The sequence below is a fragment of the Heterocephalus glaber genome, unplaced genomic scaffold, assembly GCF_053883595.1.
Source record: "Heterocephalus glaber isolate CG9 unplaced genomic scaffold, H.glaber_assembly_v1.0 deba00001460, whole genome shotgun sequence".
NCBI lineage: Eukaryota > Metazoa > Chordata > Mammalia > Rodentia > Bathyergidae > Heterocephalus > Heterocephalus glaber.
In genome coordinates, this window is record NW_028258307.1 from 2,258,033 (window position 1) to 2,277,973 (window position 19,941).

At 40.6% G+C, this 19,941-nt stretch overlaps 1 protein-coding gene across 4 annotated transcripts in view; it reads left to right on the forward strand.

Annotated features, from left to right (window-relative positions):
• The window catches only part of Kif13b (kinesin family member 13B), a 157,679-nt gene that overhangs the window by 29,007 nt on the left and 108,731 nt on the right, over nucleotides 1–19,941 (forward strand). The window contains exon 1 of one of the 4 annotated variants that reach the window (XM_087216705.1): nucleotides 10,051–18,793. The exons of the other annotated variants lie outside the window; for them this stretch is intronic. The gene's annotated coding sequence lies outside the window, so the exon portion shown is untranslated. Of the gene's footprint in view, nucleotides 1–10,050; nucleotides 18,794–19,941 lie in introns of those variants that run through there. 4 annotated transcript variants of the gene reach the window in all.

The following is a 19,941-nucleotide window of genomic DNA, read 5'->3' on the forward strand; positions in this document are numbered from 1 at the left end:
GCCTACAGTTGTTTTATGAGTGATAATTCTCAGTCCCCTTCCCCTGGGTTCCAGTGTTAATCCACATCTTTTTTACAGTTTTCATTTTGTATGATTACATGTTTGCAGTACATACTGATTACATTCCTCCCAGGAAGTTAGTGCGTGTACATAACACATCTGAATTCTTTTTTTCATCTCCTCGTTCTCCCTTCCCTATCTTCCCACCATATCTTTGTCCCTTTCCCTTTTACTCCCTTTCTCCTATTGTCTGTCTTTTAGTTTGGCCTTTATTTATATTTTGGGTCTTTCATGTAAGAGAAACTGATGTTTAAACTTGTGTCTGACTTATTTCACTTAATATTATGGTCTCAAGGTGCATCCATTTTCCTATATGTGACTCAAGTTTCTTTTTCTTGATAGAGTAATACTCCATTGTGTATAAATATCACATTTTCATTATCCATTCACCTGTTGATGGTCATATAGGCCGCTTCCAAGATTTAGCTATTATAAATTGTGCTGCTATAAACATGGGTATACATGTATCACTGTAATATGATATCTTCTGCTTTTCTAGGAAGATTTCAAATGAAATTTCTAGTTTTAGTTTTTCAGTGAATTTCCATACTGATATCCATAGTAGTTGTACTAGTTTGGCTGCCCACCAATGCTGTATGCTTTTTCTCCTGAAGCCTTGCCAGTGTTTGTTTTTGCTTGCTTGTTTGCTTTCTCCCTCCCCTCCCCTATCTTTCTTTCTTTTTGTTTGTTTGAGACAGGGTCTTGGTATGCAGTTCAAACCGGCCCAGGTTGGCCTCAAACTTGAAGTGATCCTCCTACCTCAGCCTCCTGAGTGTTGGGATTTCAGGCCTGTGCCACCACACCTGACTTTTTGATTTCTTGATAGCCATTCTTTCTGGAAGAAGATGGAATCTCAGTGTGGTTTGAGTTTGCATTTCTCTAATGGCCAGAGATGTCGATCATTGTTTCATGTATTTATTGACCATTTGTATTTCTTCTGAAATGCGTGTATTTATTTTAGTTGCCCACTTTTTGCTTGGGTTTTATTTTGGGGGAGGTCTAAGTTTTTGAGTTCTTTATATATTCTAGATATTAGTCCTCTGTCTGAGCAGTAGCTGGCAAATTTTTTTTCCCATTTTGTAGGTTGTTGCTTTATTCTGTTGGTTAGTTTGGTTTGATATGATCCCGTTTGTTGATTCATGATGTTATTTTTTGTACAATTAGGCTTTTCAGAAAGTTCTTGCCTACATCTGTGTCTTCAAGGATTTTTCCTCTTTTGTCTTCCAGCAGATAAAGTGTTTCTGTTTTAACATTTAGATCTTTGATCTATTTGATTTTAGTTTAGAATACGGTGTGACTTATGGGTCTAGATTCAATCTACTGCATGTGGATAGTGAGATTTCCCAGCATATGCTACAGAGGCCACCTTTCCTTCAGTGTATGTTTTTGACTCCTTTGTCAAAGATCAGGTGGCTGAATGTGTCTGGGGTTGTTTCTGTACCTTCTATTCTCTCCCATTGATCCATATGTCTTTTTTTTTTTTTTGCCAGTGCCATGCTGTTTTTTTTTAATCAATGTAGCTTTGTAATATAACTTTAGTAAGTCTGGGATTGTGATGCCTCCTGCCTTGCTCTTGTTGCCCAGGATTGCTTTTGCTCTTCTGGGTCTCTTCTGGTTCCACACGAATTTTTGGATTGTTTTCTCTAGTTCTGTGAGGAATGCTGTTGGTATCTTGATATGGGTTGTATTCAATTTGTATTTCAGCTTTGGAAGTACAGTATGGCCATTTTGACTACATTGGTTCTGCCTATCCAAGAACAGGGGATCTAGTTAGTAGTTTGAAGGACGAATTGTGAATCTGGGATCTGCATTTTATGCCAGGTTTTTCTGAAGGCAACAGTAGAGCCAGATGAGCTGCCTTCTTCCATACCACAATGGATATCCTTGTCCACTGGAAATGTTCTCTAGTGAGGAATAATTTCATTATTGTAACCCTTCTAGACTCTTGTAACAGCACAGCTATTTTTGGTTTTGTCATTTTGATAACAAACTTGTTTCACACGTTCCACTGGAGATATAAAATATTATATATTATTTTGTCATAGAAGATGTTCTTTCCTGACCTTGGTCCTGAGTTTTGGGGGTTCATATTTTTTCTTTCCTCCACTTTTTTTGTGGTAAATAGACGTACATAAAATGTATCATTTTAGCCATTCTGATGTTTATACAGCCCAGTGGTATTTAGAGTTATAATGGTTGCATAACCCTTACCATCTTCCTTCAGAAAGCCAATGCTCACAAATAGTAATTCTCTGTTCCTTCTGCCTTCAGCCCCTGGCAACCAGGTTTTACTTTCTGTATGACTTTCGACTGCCCTAACTCCCTCAGATAAGTGAATCATCCAGTGTGTGTCCTTTCGTGACTGATTTACTTTACTTGCTGTGTCTTCAGGGTTCATCCGTGTTGTAGATGTGTCAGAATTTCCTTCCTTTTAAAGGCTGAATGGTATTCCATTGCGGTGATAGACTGCACTTTGCTTACCTACTCATTGGTCACTGGACCCTTGGGTTGTCTCTACCTGTTGGCTGTTGTTCGTGATGCTACTTCGAGGGTACCCATATCTCTTCAGGACTCACCTTCCATTCTTCCGCATATGTACTCAGGCGGGGAGTTGCTGGATCTCACTTGAGACCATCAGCTTCTGCCCTTTGAATATATCATGTTCTCCAGTTTTCTTCCACTCAAGAGGTTAGCCACATGAATTCTATAATTCTTAACATGCTTTTTAGTTGTAAATTATAAATTATCAAATGTTCTTAACAAAGTCTTCAAATTAATACATTATTTTGCAAAAATATAAGGCATTGCCAACTCTGTAAAGTAAGTATATTTTTTTTACTTTGGAAAGTAGTGTTTCCTTTCCTTTCCCTTCCTTCCTGCCTGCCTGCCTGCCGGCCTGCCTGTGGTATTAGGGGTTGAACCCAGGGCCTTCACACTGAGCTATTTCCTTTGCCCTTTACTTTTATTTTGAGACAGGGTTTCCCTAAGCCATTAAATTGCCTAGCCTGAGCTCAAACTTGAGATGTTCTTTCCTCAGCTTCCCAGAGTGCTGAGGTTATAGGCATGTGCTACCATGCAAAGCAAGAAACTTTTGAGAAATCAGTATTCTGTTTACTTTTATCAAGATGGAATTATTCGAATATAAATTTACCAAATTTAGAGCTTAACAAAAAATTTTAAAATATTCCTAAGTGAAAAGATAACTACTAATTTCAGATGTCAACAGGAAGACCACTGTGAGGGAAAAAGGGTAGCAAGATTGATTTTATTTTTACTTTTAGAAGATATAAACATTATAGAATTATTGTTTTAAAAATAAACTTTACCTTATGAAATGAAAACTACTGTAAGGATCGGTACACAGGCGCTGCCATTTGTGTAATTGCTCTTCATTACAAGTGAGACTTAATATTTCATCATCTAGGAAATTGGCTGATTTGGTGCCTGGGCCGTGCATGTAGCACAGAGCTTTTGTGCTCAACCAGCCCTATCTTTGCAGAAGCTGTGCATGAGCAAAGCCTTTGCCTGTACAGCTCTACCTCCTGCGTGGTCACCGGTGTAGTGGTAGCCAATCTTGCAAACTGGTGTCTGCTTGGAGGACTGGGTACAGTGTAGCATAGTAGGAGAAGCTGGACAGTTTCCACATATTTGGTACCATTTTGTGTCAATCATTCTAATTAAGTTTTGTAAGTAGCCTGGGAAAACCCCACTATATGCAAAGCCTGCTTTGAATGGTAGATGTATTAGGTGAACCCGGATGCCAGCATTCATCCTTGTACACCAGGAAGGATGCTAAAGTGTGGGTACTGGAGAGACTAGTTCAAGATTAAGTGATATGTTGGGGCTGAACTAGGACTTTGGGCCTTGCCCTTTCCAGAAGCTTCACTTAAGTTTCAGACTCTGATTTTGTCCTTCTCTCCTGTATCAGACACCTCTATGTGCCGCTTCACATCCTCCTGGCCTCCCCTCTTCCCAGAGCCTTTGTTCACTTTTTGGCCCTCCCTGTTTCCAGCCAAGCCTGGACTCTGACCAGCTGCACGTGGTCATTGTCAGATACACACTCATGCCTTACTCCCTCTCTGCACACCCTAAGGAGCCTTAGGGTTTGCTTCCTGGGGAGTCCATGCTGAGATGTCCTTTTATGGTGCCATTCTATGTACTGATGGATTGATTCTTCTGCTTATGTGTTGATTGGCTCTCAGTTGAATTGACCCACCTGGTCCTTCTGACTCCCAGTACTACAAACTGATAATAAAGACCTGAACTGAAAAATTAGAGTGAAGATAGGCCTGCTCTTCTGAGGGAGGGGTGATGTTTTAATTTATTAACTCCATAAGCATTAGAAAGTCTCTGGAATTGAGGTCCTGTCAGTGAAGTTCAACTGTTTTCATGGCTTTGCAGGGCTAGGAAAAGGCTGTAGTTAACTGGAGAGAAGTAAGACTTAGACTGAGGCATGAGCTGGGCCTACCATTCACCAGCTGTGTAAATCTGGAAGCTCATATCACCTTTCCTGAGCCTCAGTTTCTTTTTCTGTGAGATGTAAGTGATGGATCTTGCATGATTGCTCTGGGCATGAACCAGTTGTTTATGTAAAATGCCTGGTCATGGAAGGTACTTAGATGATAGCTAGTGTTATGCTTTGATTGATTTATTCTGATCAACTTTATAAAAATTTTATTTGTTGAAATATATCATTTTATATAATATTCTTTTCAAACACTACTGGCACATGCTAGGTGCTCAATAAATACTCATCGACTGGGTTAGACATGTAGGAAGGGCTTCTTGTAACAGATATGCCCTGCTCTTAATTGACAGCGATCATAAGTGACTTAAACGGTAGAGCTAAGTAGAGTTTCTTAACCCTCCAGACGCCAACTACAAGATGAGTATTTCAGGGATTGTGGGTCTCCTCTGAAGACCATCAGTTTGAATATTGCCCAGGGTTGGTTTCTGGGTTCTGAGCAAAGAACTATTATTGTCATAGTAAGAGGAACTCAGTGGTCAAGGTCTTAAAATACTCAGAAGGTGAAAGTAAGGCAGAAATAGCCAGTACAGAGTTCTTAGAAGTACAAGAGGTGAATAGAGACTGTAGTTTTCAGATCTTACTGCTGACAAACAGCATTTATTTATGGGCATTATTATTCATGTTGTGTTCGTTTCTTTGCAAGGCTACAAGTTCTCATGAAATCCTTACAGCAAAAGATATAGGCACTACTGTATTAGCTCTGACATTTCAGAAGCGAACGAGACTCACAGGGGTTATGGTGCTTCCCAAGAGCACATGATTTGTAAGTTACAGAGCTGGCAGTTGAGCACAGGTCTGCATGAGTGCATCTTGCAAAGCCACAGAAGCTCAGTGGTTCTCACTGCCTTCTACAGTTCCATAGAGTTTCTTCATTTTTACACTTTTGGAAAAATCTAATTCTTAATTCAGATTGCAGTAAAAGTAGAGGCATTCAACAGTTATTGGTTGAGATGTAATTTACATGATCCTGGTGAGGTGCCTAATGAGGGAAAGATAAAAATGACATGGTTTTTTTAAAAAAAGGAATTCATCAGGCCAGGGATTTAGCTCAGTGGTTCCGGTGCCTGCCTCACAAGCGCAAGGTCCCGAGTTCGATCCCCTGTACCAAAAAAAAGAAAAAAACCCCCCAAAAACAAAAAAGGAATTCATCCTCGAGTTAGGGAAACCCATACACAGCTAAGTGTATTGTATCATTCATTCAGCAGCTGTTTATTCAGTGCCTTCTGTGTATGTCAGGGTGGTGAGAACCCTAAGAATACACTGGAGAACAAAAGGGAACTTGGCCCCAGGCTTCATGGAGCTTGTTGGTCTAGCTGATTATTGTGGATGGGCCTAACCCATTTTTGTAATTTATAATGAGGTATTAATAACCTCCTATGATTAGAGGTAGCTGAGAGATCGTCAGCCTTCTCCTGTGGTCACCCCAGCAGGAGGTGTGTGATGGTGAATCCTGGACTGAACTCCGCCACATATCTATTAGCAGGCATCCATAATATTAGTCACAGAATCAGCTGCTATAAGCACAGGGATGTCATAGCTCTCTGACTAGTGCCTTGCTGGGAAGTTTCCCTTGAGGCAAATGTAGCAGGATTTAGATGCCCATTTGGCTGAATCTGAATTCGGGTCAAGATAGAACCCTAGCTGAGAATACTGCTCCCACAGGAATAGGATGCTGGGTTTGCTGCAGTCTTAGGCTTTGCTCTCCTTGGAATGGAGGCACCTGTATCATGTTTCCTGTTAGTCTAGTTTTAGTGACATGCATTTCACCAATGAAAAATCACTTCTAACATTCCTTTTGCTGATCAGAAAAAAAAGATAACCAAAGGCATGTAAAAACTGCTTCCAGAGCAGAAATTTCTATTTTTTTTGCCATAAACCTGATAAAATCTGTAGACTTCTGAGAATAATCTTTCAGAAACATAAAATGTACAAGATTTTAAAGGAAACCAAATATATACTGAAATATAGTTATCAGAAATATTTTTAGGATGTGTAATATAGTAATATGTGCTGTTTATTACTGTGTTAACACAACCTAGTACTGGGGATAATTGCTTAAACTTCAAAATTGTGTTGAATTTAAACAGTACTTCAGGGTACTTAAAATAATTAGAATGTGATATGAAAATAGCTGATTTTTGTTGGTGACAAAGTCACAGGGACTGTTAGTACTGTAATTCATTATGTGTAACTGAAGGAATTGCTGAATTTCAGTTATAAATTGTGAGAAATAAAGGCATAACTTTTTTCCATCCATGTTAGAGACCCTCCCATTCATGTTAAGAACCCTACTCTAGAGTGTGCATCCTTTTTAGTTTATCGTGTGTTCCCTAATCAACCCCAGAGTGTGCATTTGTGACCAGGGTGTCAAATGCTAGCTAATCATTCCTCTGTGTGGGTCAGAGCTTGTGCTGCATCTCTGCCACTTCTCTGGATGTAGTTTAGTGGGAATGAGGAGACTATGCAGCCAGCGAGGACTTGTGAGTGGCCCAAAGGTGCGAGTTATGAAGGGCTATGGGATAACGCAGACATATTTTTAAGTAAAGACATTCTGGTGAGAGGATCTGGACAGACTTGAGCATGGTGACGTGTACTACGGCACATGTGTAGGACTGAAAGTGGTCATTACTGTTACTCTTTAGGGTTAAATAAGACAGTACTGAAAAATACAATGCAGGCATTGCCCTCTGGGTTCAGTGGCCTAGGTATTTCGGATCTAGAGAACAGTGTGACGGGGCAGGAGGAGGAAAGGCAGGATGCACCACCTGTGAGAGACATGAAGGTACAGAGGGCTGTCAGCATGTGAGGGACAGTGCTTTACAGGTATTAACTTATCTAATCTGCACCGCAGCCCTGGGCTGTTTATTATTTCCCATTTGCAGATGGAGAAGCAGGCCTGGAGAGATTAAGTAACTTGTCCAGAGTCAAAGCTAGGCCTGTCTGGCTCTGCTGGGCTCCAGACTACTCCCTACTGATGACAGTGTGGGGACAGACTAGGTGGGAGCAGGCCTGCAGACAGGACCCGGGCCAGAGGCTGTTAACGTGATACTGGCCAGAGATGGTCACGGGGCCCTGGGCACCCAGCAGTAAGTACAGGTGAAGAATTGTCATTCTACATATCTATGTTTCCAAGCTGGATGACATCCACACAATGGGAAATAGAGTCCATGAAGTCCAGTGTTTTTGCATAGAGAATTGTTTTTTTTTTTTGAGATGGGATCTCAGTATGTTGCTAAGGTTGCCCTGGTACTCTTGGGCTCAAGCAGTCCTGCTTCAGCCTCCCCAGTAGCTGGGACTGCAAGTGTGTGCCACCATATCAGGCTGAGTAAAGGTTTTTACCGGCAGTTGTAAATCTCTGCACCAGGCTAGACCCATCCCTGTGTTAGTGTTGCTCCCCAGCTGAAGAATGCTCATCTGGGGCAGGATCTTATTGTATTCACCAGCTTGAGTTTAACACCACTGTGGTCACCTCACTAGGCAGGGACCCTGGTGGCATGATTTCCAAGTGAGCACTGATGACTCAGCTTATAGTCATAAGATGCTTACCCAATGTCACAGCAAAGGAAACCTTCCAGTCTGGCTCATTTGTGTAGCAGTTTTGGAGAACTCAAGGATAAGTGGGAGGGGAAGTTTCAGGTCAAGGGCAGACTAGAAGTGCAGGCAGTATCTAGGGGAGGATTCATCTTTGGTGTAAAATGCAACATATATCCTGACTTCTAGGTTCAGGATGAGGCTCCTGGCAACACAGTGAGCTCTCAGATTTGAGAGGGCATACAAGTCATTAGAGCTTACATGACTGATGAATAAGTAACCCGCATCTGAAGTTCTCCACATCATGGATGGACTTTTAGATGACTGGAGCTAAATGTAAGTTTTATAAAAACACACTTAAATACCTTCCATGTCCATAGGCCCGGTCAGCTGTTTTCTGGCCCAAGAGTTTTATTGGCTGAGCTCAGATTCAGCTCCTGGCCTTGTGACATTATGAGAGCCTACTCATATCACAGGCTTTTTTTTCTTTTTTTAATCCCCTCAGTGGTACCGAGGATCAAATCCAGGGCCTTTGTACTGAAGTATATTCTCAGCCCTTTTCTATTTTTTATTTTGATACAGAATCTCTCTAAGTCACTAAGTTGCCCAGGTTGGGCTCCAACCTGTGCTCCTCCCGTTTCAGCCTCCCAGAGTGCTGGGATTCTGGGTTTGTGCTGTCAGGCCTGGCACATGGACTTAGGCACTGTGGGTGTCCTCACCTTGCACTCCGCCAAGCTGGCCTGGCTCTGGATTAATTACCTTCCCTGGCAGCAGAGAAATGCCTCATTATCTGGGCTCCCTGAGATTTATGGATAGGGCAGATGTTTTGTTTTAATCTACCTTAAAACAGTGAGGGGCCGGGGGTTTAGCTCAGAGGTGCCACCGCCTCCCTCTCAAGCGAAAGGTCTCGAGTTCGATCCCCAGTACCAAAAAAAAAAAAAAAAAAAGCAGTGAGGATTTTCAGGTTGGTGAAGATGAAATGTTAACATTTTCACACATGTAGCCTCTCAGAGATCTTATCCTCTGCCTTCTCATATTTCACTTCCATATTTAAAGATTTTACTTTCCTATTGACAGACTCATGGTCTCGTTTAAACTGTGGTTTGTTAATAAATAGCTGTAAGTTTAGTTATTAGTTACAGCTATCAAATTATAGAGTTCTAGGCCGTAAAAATACTTGCTTTTTTTTTCTTTTTTTGGTACCTTGCGCTTGAACTTGGGACCTTGTACTTGCGAGGCAGGCAGCGGAACCACTGAGCTAAATTCCCAGTCCCTAGGCTGAAAAATATAAGCAGTTCTTTTAATCGATCCTTACTCCTTATCCCTAGGACAAGCCATTAAATGGAAGGCAAAGCACTTTCAAATAGCCAAAAAGGAAAACTAGAGTTACTCTTCAAATGCATGGATGAAATTTTTATACTGCTTTTTCCAGATTTCGATGTACGTTATTCAGTAAGGTAGTTAAAACCTATTTTGATTAAATCATGCTGAGATACTTTTTCATTTATAGTCAATCTTCATCTCATTCCTACCTATAAAATATTTAATATTTTCAACCACAGATTGACAAAAGCATTTTATGTTAACTGCTATAATGGCTTATAGTAGCATTTTTTTCTTTCATTAAATGCAAATTTTACTTTTCATGTTTAAAAATTAATAGACTCTTTCCTTATTTTTATTTTCAAAGGCACAGTATACCATGGTTATATTAGCCAAAGAAATACTGTATCTTTTTCATATGCCATTTTTATAAATAGCTTCTAATTTTAATTAAACATTTTTTATTATTGCAAATTACAGAGAAATTTTAGATTAATTTATGTTCTTTATTCATTTAAAATTATTAGATTCAATTTACATCCTTACTTGGCTAATTTAAGTAAACTTATCTTATAAAATGTATCCTATAATCTATTTCCCTTTGAAAAGGATGTCAAAACCTTTATTTGAATTAAAAAATGAGGACAGGTTATTTTTACAGAAAATGCTTGATAGCTGATTATTTTGATAAAATAAGATTTGATAATAAAGCCACTGTCTAGTTAGAGTATATGGCAAAATTTCCCCTAAATTGGATCAGAAAAATATGGAGCTTCAGTATTTGAAGAAAATATGTTTAAACCATGTATGATAAGATGAAATCATTTTGACAAGTAATATTATTTTCTCGTAGGTATAATGGCACTAACAATATTATACGTTCTAAACTTTAATGTTCTTTCTGAATACAAGATGTTAAGTAGAATGCTACTAAATGAAACAGTGGCTGGTGGAATTAGCTTAATAAATTATGATGAAGTCAGTGGTACATGTCCAAGGGAACTGAGAAAGAGGGACTTAAATGATATGGGCCATAGCAAGCCTTTTGCAAGCCAAATACTTTGCTTTCAGGAGACCTAATTGATTCATTAGCTGATCATTAAAGATCACTGTGTGTTTGGTTTTGTTTGTTTTAGCATGTACCATGGCAAAAGGGCAAAGATTGTGTGACTACTATAAAATCCCTTTTGCTCCCATCCCTTTATCAGCACCTTGGGCCTGATAATGCTATGGGAGAAGATGGCATTGCCTGTGTTGGCCAAGCCCGCTTACTGACCCTCTTCTTGACTGAGACTTAGCAGGCATCAGAGGGCAGACAACTACCGTCTCCCCTATCATAGGGTAGGGCATAGGCAGAGCATGCTCCTCCTGTGGACTATCCCTGCCAGAGTGCAGATGGCCTGGGGACATCAGGAGGGCTGCTTTGAGTTCCACCAACAGGGAAATGTGAGCAATTATTCTCAGGATATTCATTAATATCATAGTTATCAGCAATGACCTAGTATTCTCTCCTTAACACTTTTCAGTTGATTTAAGGCGGAGTCTTTTAGGAGTGAACATAGATTAATAGACACAGGCCAGAGGAGGAGACAGAGCTGGCCTCTCCAGTCAAGATTTAGACTCAGAACCTGAAGCTCTCGTAGCTTCAGCTCTGTGCTGGGGTGTATGCTTGCCCCACGGGGCAAGGTGGGCTCCCTAGAGCCCACCTTCTTTTGCTGTCTTGCTTTATTTGTAGGCAAGAGAAACAACAAACTCACATCAGATCATTTTAAACAAGCATCTTCTCCAGTTTCTGGAAACAAAGTTGTCTTTAATTTGTCCTCCCACATCATTTGGTGGTGGGGACAGGGGAGGGGATGTGCTAAATGTTAAAGTGGAAAGAGCATAGTTTTAGAATGAGAAATCTAGATCTGAATCCCAGCATTGTCATTGAGCAAGTTATTTAACCTCTGTGATAGTCCTTCGTTGTTATTCTGTAAAATGGAGAAGATAAGACCTGCCTCCTTGGTGTGTAGGATGGTATATTAGAGCTAAATTATACCAAGTATTTGACACACAGTAACAGAGTAGCCTCTGTTATTATTAAGGAAGTTAAAAAATAAGAGACTTAAACTTCAACAATCACAGCTTTACATAAGTTTCTTAGGTGAGTTTCCCTTTGTCATTTCTGGGGAAGGGGAATTGCAGGGGTCCAGCTTAACATGACCACAACCATTTTGGTTATAGCTTCTGTCTTTTCCACCAGCTAACCTTGGTACAGAGCCTAAACTCTATAGGATAAAGTCATTGAGATAGCAGGTGTTTTGTGCCAGTTGCTGATGCCCAGTCCGATTTTTAAGTGATGTTTGATGTAGTAATAGTGGGGTTTTTTTTTTTTTTTTTTGGTACCGGGGCTCAAACTCCGGTCCTTGCACTTGCGCAGGTAATAGTTGTTTTTTTAAAAGAAGTCCATACATTCTGGCTACCTGTGGCTTAGCATATGCACTCCTCCTTCCTGCCTTGGACTTTGGGATCCTCTGGTCTTGCTGCCACCAGAGCCATGCTTGTGCCTGGAAGTCCCTAATGCATTGCACTGTACAATTCTAGATATGTTTACTTGTTTCTGTTTGCGTGTTTGTTTTTGGTACCAGGATTGAATTCATGATCTTGGGCTTGCAGGGCAGGTGCAGTGCTACTGAGCTAAATCCCCAGCCCTATTTACTTGTTTCTTTGCTCTCTCGGCACCTTATGCCTTTGGCAGCCAGCTCATGCATCCTTGGGTTTTCTGAAACAGGAACACTGATGGAGGTTGATGGTGTCTCTTTATCTGCACACACACTTGTTACTCAGAGGTAATGTGCAAGCATACCTTTTTCATGTAATACCAGCCACCTCTGTGTCATGTGCAATTGAGTTTTTTCTTTTCTGCATTGAAGATTAAACCCAGGGGCTTGCATTGAGCTATGTCTTCAGTACCCCCTTAGATTTTGTTTTGTTTTGTTTTTAAATTTTGAGACAGGGGCTTGCTAAATTGCCCAGGCTGGGCTTGAATTTGTGATCCTCATGCCTCCACCTCCCATCAGGTGTGCACCACCATGCCTGTTTGTGATTGAGTTTTAAAATTAGAATTTATATCTTCATTTATTTTCCCCCCAAGATTCTAAACTCACTTGCAAAAGCCTTTAATGAATTGTTTTTTAAGCTAGTACACCCAGATTGGTACTGCTTTCTTTAAAATATTTTTGGCTTAGTTGAAGAATTTCATAAACTCTAAAGGCAGACTGTTAATCTTGGGACATGAAATAATTCAAGGATTTTGTCCACACCCCCCCCCCCAGTCATTTCCCATGTCTTCCCCTGACCCCAGGTATTAAATGCAAGCTGCTACAGTTCACTTGCTTGTAAGGTTAGTTTGAAAAGTCTTTCCTACCTGTATCCTTTTTCCCTACCCTGCTTCCCCACATGCCACTGTCTCTGCCAGGAGCCAGGGATACATTTCCTCCAGGGCTTTTACCTGCCCAGGAAACAGGGCTTTGTGTGGTCAGAAACACACAGAAAACTCATACAGGTTCCACAGAGCCGCTGGACAAAATTTGCTGTGACAGCATGGTCTGGAGAGAAAATATTGGTTATTCTACAAGGCCTGCATAGTTTTGCTTTTGCCCTTTCCAGAGAATATTTGCTAGAAGTAAAGATGCCTTCTGCCTTGCTTTGGGTCCCCAACCTACTGTTTAGTCTTTGACTTTGAGCAAGTTTCCTTGATCCTTCAAACTCCCATTCCCTCATTTACAAAATGTGGATGACACCAGGATCTGTGCTTTAGGTTGTTGTGAGGATTAAGCAGAATGATACAGGGGTGCACTTAGCACAGTGCCCGGGGCGGGCGAGAGCGCAGGCATTTATTGAGTGTAGATTTAGACTCAGGGCTGCCTGGGTCCCGTGCCGTAGTCTGTGGACCCCCACCTGATTACTGAAGGGCAGAGTAGCTTAATGAGATGAGGCTCAGTGACTGCCTGGGATCTAAGACCAAGGCCAGGCAGAGCATGGGCTGAATGAGGGCCTGCTAGCTCCCGGTATAGCATGCTTTTCCTTACAGCACCATGCCTTGAAAAGACCATTTAATACCTTGGATTATCCAATGATTTTTTTTGTTTCAGCAATGTACAGTTTTCTGGGACTTGAACTGTTCTGCTCATGGTGCCATCTAATTACAGACACTTTAGTAGTTAGAAACTTGAGACTTACTAGAATAACGATTACTTTAGTATAATTCTTGAAGAGCATGTGTTGAATCATCTAGTATGAGCAATGGTAATCACAGGGTAATTTACTAAAATAAACGAATACATCGTGAGCCTGGCCCAGAAAAGGTTGGCCTGAGTGTCAGATGTATTTCAGCTTCTACAGGGCTGACATTTGGCTGATTATTCAAGGCAGTTTCCCCGGGCTTAGGTTGGTGCCTGGCAATGCTACACATAGTAAATATTTGCTGGCCGCATAACTGTGAGAAAGAAAAAGAGGAGATGGGGTTGAGAGACATTACAGAGATGCAAACCATATTTCAAGAAAGGGCTAAGTACAGAGGCCTTCGCGGAACTAAGGGCTTTCTTTCCTTGTGAAGAGTGAAGGGAGTGGTTGGGAAATGCTTGGAAATTCGATATTTACTCAAGGAACCTAAGGAAATTCTTGCTGAGCAATAAATTTGGGGAGTAATTATAATAATGAGCCAGAAATTGAAGTTTTTCTCAACTTGGTACCTGGATTAGACCACAGACAGCCTTGCATCATGAAATGCAACCACACCAATGATGGCATCTGACATTCACTGAGTGAGTGTGGCCATGAGTGCCGGGCGCTTCCTCTGTGCCAGTGTTTTCCCTTTGATTTTCCCAGGCTTGCCGACTTGAGTCTGAATTCTAGACCTGTTGCTGCTTATAGTGAAGACAGTGGCTTGTGCTTTAATTTGATTTCTCAGCTCCTAATTCTGGTGACATTACCACTGTGAATGACATGCTTGGGAGCCTGTGTTTAGGATTTGGTAGCCAGGAGTATGTGTTGGAATTTTAAAGTGGATTTAAAGGAGTGGGCACCATTTGTAGCATGGTCCTGTTAATGACCGTGATGTCTGTGTCAGCCTCTTAGGCCTTGGATTTAGAAATGTTGTCTTTATTAGTATGAATTTGTGAGCCTCTATATTTTCTTCAAGTCTGAAGAAAACTTTTTTTCCCCTCCCCTTTCTATAGCAGGGCTGTGAAACTGGCTGCCTGCAGGGCCTGGTGTGAGACAGTGGTGGTTCGGATGCAACTGTGGTTGCTATGTGGGAGCTTAGGGCATGTGGAAGTTCAGATTTCCTCATGTGAAACCTTCTAATTTTCCACTTTTGGTCAATACAGTGCTGTGAGGACTAAACACAGTGTGTCCCTAGGCTGTATTGGGTCTGTGGCTTGGAAACTGAGGTGTAGAAAAGGTGGGGGCTGGGAACAGTTAGTTTATTCACCCAGTGAAAAGTGCTTCCAGATAAATGCAGTTCAGTCAAAAAAAAAAAAATCAGAAAACAACAGGAAAATTCTTACAGTTAGAAACCATAAATTCTGAGAGAAGTAAAAATTAGACCTTTCTACTCTTGGAGCCTCAGAATGTTTCAATGGTATATCCTAGTCTCTGTATACACCTTTGAAGTGATTTTAATCAGCATTTATTCAGATGAATATGTCACTGTTAACATGATATATATTTTATAGGTAGCCCCACAAATGAATCAGTATTCTTTGGCCAAATTTAAACATTCTTATAATGAAAATGGATGATAAATTAAAAGCTCATTGTGCTATGTTTGGCAGAGGAGAAAAGGCAGGTGATTTGCAAGTGATCTTCTGAGTCAGAAGTGAGTGTAGTTTTTGAATTCTGCTCCCCCAGTAAGACAATTTGAAGTTATGTAATTTATAGAGTAGGCTTTTCATATTTCTAAAGTTATAGGGTTGTGAAATACTTGAGTTGTGGTTCAGTAGTTACAGTCTTTGGATGCTCCTCTATTCTCAACCAGATGTGGTTTGTATGAGTGGAAGATTCCAGTACAAGAGAGTTACGAAACTTTCCTTGATTTATAGAAGTTTCTCCATGGACTGGATCAGAGGTAGTGACCTGACTGTTAAGAGGAACACTGGAGATGGAAGGCCACCTGCTCCTTTTCAACATCCTCCCACTTTTTAGGTCCCTTCTTCCTCCACCTTCAGGGAGGATGCTCAGCACCACTCTCTACTGATCTTTTTCATTTCTTTCTTTTTCTTTGTAGTCTGTGGCAACATTCCGTCTTCATGTCATACACTTCAGTTATAGTTCCGGGTTTCATTGAACGTAGAGTTTGTATTTCTGATTCTTGTTTGCCTTATTGTTTTGAGGTGGTTTTAGAAAGAAGAGGTGATGAAGAAATTGTTTTATTCTGTCCACAATACTGTGATTGAGAGTTACATAAGGGATGCTTAAGAGAGACCACTGGGAAAATAATGATTAAGCTGAGAAGTGATAAATGAATAGGAGTTAGCCTGATGAGTTCGAGGCAGAAAAAAAATGCTGCATGATAGTCCCAATGCTGGGCAGTGGATACACCAGACCAATTAGAAAAACCTGCCAAGTGTGGTGGTGCATGCTTGTGATCCTAGCACTTGGGAGGCAGGCTGAGGCAGCCTGAGCTACATAGTGAGTTCAAGAACAGCCTGAACTACACAGTGAGGCCCTGTCTCAAAAAACCAACAAATAAAATATTTGTATAAAAAAAAGAAAAACTCTTTATGTTGGGGGAAGAAAGACTGGTGCAAGATTGAGTTGGAGAAATACATGCAGGGCAGGTCATCTAAAGAGCTCAAGACGTATTTGCTGAGCAAGCTGAAAGCCTTGTGTTGTACTCTCAGACAAATGAAGGACACTACCCTTCAGAGAGGCTCACAGCGTCCTTGAGATGACAAATATATAAAAAGGCTTATGTCTTCTGGGCATGGTGGTGAACACTTGTAATCCCAGCATTTTGGAAGGCTGAAGCAGGAGGATCACAATTTCAAGCCCAGCCTGAGCAATTTAGCAACTTAGCGAAAAATTAAAAGGCTGGGGATTAGATCAGTTTGAAGACCCTTTGTTCAATCCTGTTTGGTTTATTCTTTCAGTAGTGGAGTTCTCCCATCTCTCTCCCTCTGGAATGTTGTTGTCCAAACACACTCTTTGTCAGTGATGCTGTTAAATTTTATGCTTCAAATTGGAGTATTCCAGATGTTGCAGAAATAATGGATGGGGCTTTTTATGTATCAATAACTTCTCACCAAGAGCTAGGTAGATAAGTGAAAGTTGAGAGCCTTCTTTTGGAGTCTAGCTGGTGTACAGATTTTTGGTAAGGTCAGCCCTGTCCCTTATGTGGAAAGCATATTGGTGGATGGTGACAAAAGATAATGATGACCACACAGTTTGTTGTTTGGTTGCTGGTACTGCCAGCTAAGTCTGAAAAAGCAACAACATCATTACGTAGCATGGCAGTATTAGAATAAGCTCTCTGTGAGATCTATACATCCTTTTTAGACTGGGTTGGCATGGAATCTTGTTAGAGATTGTAGACTGGGTTGGAATGGAATCTTGTTAAAACAGAGATTACAAGTGTTTCTATTTGTGAAGATTTCAGCAACTGAAAAATCTAGAATTAAAAGATGATGGTTTGTATTTAATGTTTGATTTCGGTGTGTGACAGTAGTAACTGATTCACAATTCATCATTTCACTGATACTGCTTTCTGTTTTACACATACATGATACTGGGTGTTTTCTTCTTGGATCTGTGTTAGTCACCTTTCTGTTGCTGGGACACCACACCTGACACCTGTAATTTAGAGGAGGAAGGATTTATTTGGGCTCATGGTTTCAGTCTATAGTCTCTTGGCTCCAAGGCAGAAACATCAAGGAATATGAGTTTGGCTGAGGAGAGATGTTCACCTCATGGCAGCCAGGAAGCAGAGTGAGCAGGAAGAGACCAAGAAAAGACACACCCTTGAAAGGCAGAGCCCCAGTGGCCTACTTCCTCCAACCCAGCGCCGCCTCTCAACAACCCATTCAGCTAGGAACTTGTCACCGGATTAATCCAGCAATGCCCTTGGTGCCCGCATGACCCAATCGCCTTTCTAGTCCCCACCTCTGAATATTGCTGCACTGGGGATCAAGCCCTCAAGATGAGTTTTGGGGCTACACTTCATATCTAAACCATAACAGGACCCCATATCAATTTTATTTTTGTAAGAGTCAGAAGTATGAATAAAAGATGTCTAAAGATCATCAACTTCTTACAGAGTCATCACTAAATTTCTTTCTTCATATTTTGACATTATAGAGATTAGCATAATTTTACTTATTTTTATGGTATGATTTACTGTATTATTTAAATGGAAAATGGGTAGAACCCCTAAAGTGGATCAGTAAAAAGAAGTGTAAGAGAGTGGCTTATTCATAGATAACAATTCTTATTCTAACCACAGAGCCATATCATTTATTGTATCCTTTTCTAAAAAAGCACCTCCATCCATGTTGATCCACTTGAGCTGTTGACATCTCCATCTGTAGTAATAGGGCAGTCACGATTTGAGAGACCTTAGTTACTGCAGGCAAGAATCATAAGTGAATGCTAAAATTTATAGGTGAAAGTCGGATGAACTACCAGCTATTTATTCAGTTTTGAAATCTCCCCTACAAGATGCTTATGAGTTATAGAGGGAAAAACAGCCATGTTACAGTGGGAAATATAATAGTCACAACCTTAGCCAAGTGATCAGAAGTCACTTGCTCAGTAATGAGACATGGTCATCGTCTGCCTTCTAGCAAGATGCACCAAAAAGGGCACGGCATTACTTGTGTTATGCTTGCCAAAATGTAGAGCCTGAATTTAGTCAGTGGGAAGCCTTAGGCAAACCCAGACTGAGGGATAATCTACAAAGGAAGTGGCCAGAACTCTTCAGGAGTCCATGAGATAAACTTTCCTGGATTGGGGGAGGCATGACAGCTATAGGCAGTGCACTGTACTGGACCAGAAAAAGGATGTGGATAGGAGCAGCTGGCAAAGTCTAGATGAAGTTGACTGTAAATTATTAATAAATTGTGTGTTGATGGTTAATTTCCAGATTTTGGTCATTGTTGTAACTGATTATGTAAGGCACCAATGTTTGGGGAAGCTTGGTGAAGGGTGTACAGGAATTGTTTGCACTGTTTTTGGAACTTTTTTTTTTTTTAAGTTTGCAAGCATTTCAAGATGAAGTTAAGCAACAACAACAGGAAAAATAATTCAGCACAGCTGAGGAGTTAAGACTAATATATCTACTTTGCAACATCTCTTTTGATTGGTCAGAAGGTGGGTTTCTTTGCTTCCTGAATCTCCACAGTGATCTGGATAGCTGAGGTTTCTCAATAAGGAGTCGTAGGCTCAGTGATACATGGCTGTATTGAATCACAAATACACTTTGAAAGGGGTTTGTTTAACTAATTAATGAACTTACTTATTTGTATATAGAGGTATAATTACATCTTTGGGTTTCCCATGGCTGTACAGGTTATTTGAGCTTTGCTATGGTAGCTATCAGAATCCCTACCTGGAAACTTAAGCTCTGTAATTAGTTTCCTGGTTTGTTTCTGTTTCTATTGTGCTGATCTGAATTCAGGTTAGTCCCATAGATTCTTCTGTAATGTGTCATATATTGTTAAATTTCACATTTGTCTGTTACCGGCTAGGAAGAGCTTATTATTGTATAAAATATGTAAACTTGAAATATATAAATGTCTTCTTTTTAGAAAAGACAGTCCGGAGTTTTCATACACAGTACATGGTGAATAGAAATGTACACTGGCCAACATACCTGTATTGGGTACAGTGTGTTTGTATTGAGTAATAATTAGAATGGAGGAAATTAATACATTGAGAAATGTTTGTTAGCCGGAGCAGTTGTTAATGTGTGACTCATGGGTCCTTAAGTCCATGCTGTCTTGACCAGTGTGGGAGGGGGAAGGATCAGAGACCGGGAGTCAAAAGACCTTGTTTTGCATCTCAGATTCATGCCTGGTTGTTAGCGTGTTGGATGGTATTTAGTTGGATGGTATTTAGTTTTTCTGAGCTGTAGGTTTCTCATCTGTAAAACTAAAATCACAATAGCATCTTGCAGAGTTGTTATGAGACTTGAATGAGGTGTGGTGTGCAGTGCACTTGGCCCACTGTGGGCATTTCAGACCTTCTGCTTCTCCTCTTGCCAGCAGCTGGGCTTTTAACTAAGCTGTCCACAGCGGAGGAGAGTCTGCTTCACTTGTAAAGATGTATAAAAAGATGGCAGCGTATGTTGGTAATATCTATCCACATCTCATGAGCCTTTTCATCAGGAAGCTTTCCACATCTCTTATTGCAGAGAAGTTATTTTCTTTTGTGTATCAGCCACATAGGATGTTAATCCCAAATCTGGCTGGCATGTATCACTCATTTGCTAGACTTCCCATGTTTTTTCATGTTCTTAC